This window comes from Phalacrocorax carbo, unplaced genomic scaffold (genome assembly GCF_963921805.1).
Source record: "Phalacrocorax carbo unplaced genomic scaffold, bPhaCar2.1 SCAFFOLD_53, whole genome shotgun sequence".
Classification (NCBI taxonomy): domain Eukaryota; kingdom Metazoa; phylum Chordata; class Aves; order Suliformes; family Phalacrocoracidae; genus Phalacrocorax; species Phalacrocorax carbo.
Window position 1 is genome coordinate 793338 of NW_026990488.1, and position 1497 is coordinate 794834.

Genomic DNA, 1497 nt, shown 5'->3' on the forward strand with positions numbered 1-1497 from the left:
GTCACGGTCCGCGAAGCTGTTGGCGTTCTCTGGTGTTGCCGTAGGGCCTGCCGACGTCACCGTCGGGGTCCCGCAGGCGGTCTTGCCGGACGGGGGTTTCCGTCTGGGTGTCGCCGTTCTCTCCGAGAGCTGCCTCTCATCCTTCGGGGTCCGTTGCTTGTAGCGTTCTGCGTAGCGTTGTTCTGCGTTTGTCTTGGAGCCGCCCCGCCCGGGGATGTAGAGTCAGGGCGAGGTGGGTGGTGCTGGCATCTAGGGATGCGCCCAGGCTTTGCGGGGGTGGGGGAGGAGGGGAAGGAGTTTTGCAGCCGTCTCGGATCAACTGGCTGTTGTCGGTGGGTGAGGGAAGTAATTCCTGTTGGGTTTTGTGGGCCCCCAGGGAACAACCGTAGGTGTCTGTGGGAGGGAGCTAGAGTCTTAGCCGAGCAGGTAGCATGTCAAGGGTGTTCTGGCTTGTCTGTGTGCTGGGCTTAATGTTTGATGTATTGTGCTCATGTTTAAGAGCCGCCCTAGTTGGGCTGTCCAGGGGTGTTCCTGCATGCGATTGAGACCTGTGTCGTGTTTCAGCTGTCGCCGTGCATGCAGGTGACTTGTTTGACATCGGTTTGGCAGGTGCCGAGGGAGGAGTCGTGCAGGGTGATGGAGGACGGCGCTGTCAGCAGGTGAGTTGGTGTGCGATGTATCTAGAGGGAAGATGCGGCTGTTGGCTCTATGAGCCCATTATGGTGTTTTTCTTTGGGCGCGTGCGAGGAGCCGAGCGGGATCCGGGCACAGGAGGGGAATCGCACAGGGCGAGCGGTGACGGGTGGGCTGAAGCGTAGCGATTCGTCCTGAGGGGTCGCGTTGCAGGTGGTTGTGAACAACATGCGTTTGGCTCTTGCAGGTGGTGGGCGAGCCTCAAGGTGGCGACCGTATCTGATGGAGGCCAGGCAGGTGAGCTGTCGAGGAAAAGGTGCGTGTCTGAGATGGGGGGTTGGTGCGGGTATCCTGAGACTCCCGCAGCACCTGAGCGGGTCCTTTTTTTGCTTGGGTTCCTGCAGGTGCCGCACGCAGGCTTCGGAGGGGAGACGCCGCATGGCGACGAGAGGTCCGAGAGGTGAGGGGCTTGAAGGCCAGGCTGTTGTCTCAGAGCAAGGTGTCGTACGGCCACCCAATTGAAGCGTTTGTCTTTGGCGTTGCAGGTTGTGCGCCGGCTGCCTTTGGGCCTGCATGCGCGTTTGAGGTGAGCTGGGTCGCAGAGGGGAGGGGCGTGGGGCTGGTGTGGTTCGTTCTTCCTTTTTTGGCAGAGCGATGGTAACTTTGTGTATCCTGTGGTATCTCTAGGGGCTGCAGGGGGTGGCGTTCATCCTCGTCCGGAATGGGCACGGAGCAGCCGGGTGAGCGGAGCAGCTGGGCGCATCTGAGGTAGGCGGATGCAGCGGCCTAGGTCTTTGTAGAGCGATGGGATGCTGACTGACAGGGCTGTTGTGTGGGGCTTGTGATAGTTTTTGTTTTTCAGAT

The 1497-nt window shown here is 60.3% G+C and overlaps 1 long non-coding RNA gene across 1 annotated transcript; it reads left to right on the forward strand.

Moving 5' to 3' along the window:
* The first annotated feature begins 879 nt into the window (after window positions 1-879).
* On the forward strand, window positions 880-1203 carry LOC135311258 (uncharacterized). The gene is made up of 3 exons (XR_010371021.1): window positions 880-949; window positions 1038-1093; window positions 1179-1203. It is a non-coding gene; the product is annotated as an uncharacterized LOC135311258 (long non-coding RNA).
* The last annotated feature ends 294 nt before the right edge of the window (window positions 1204-1497 follow it).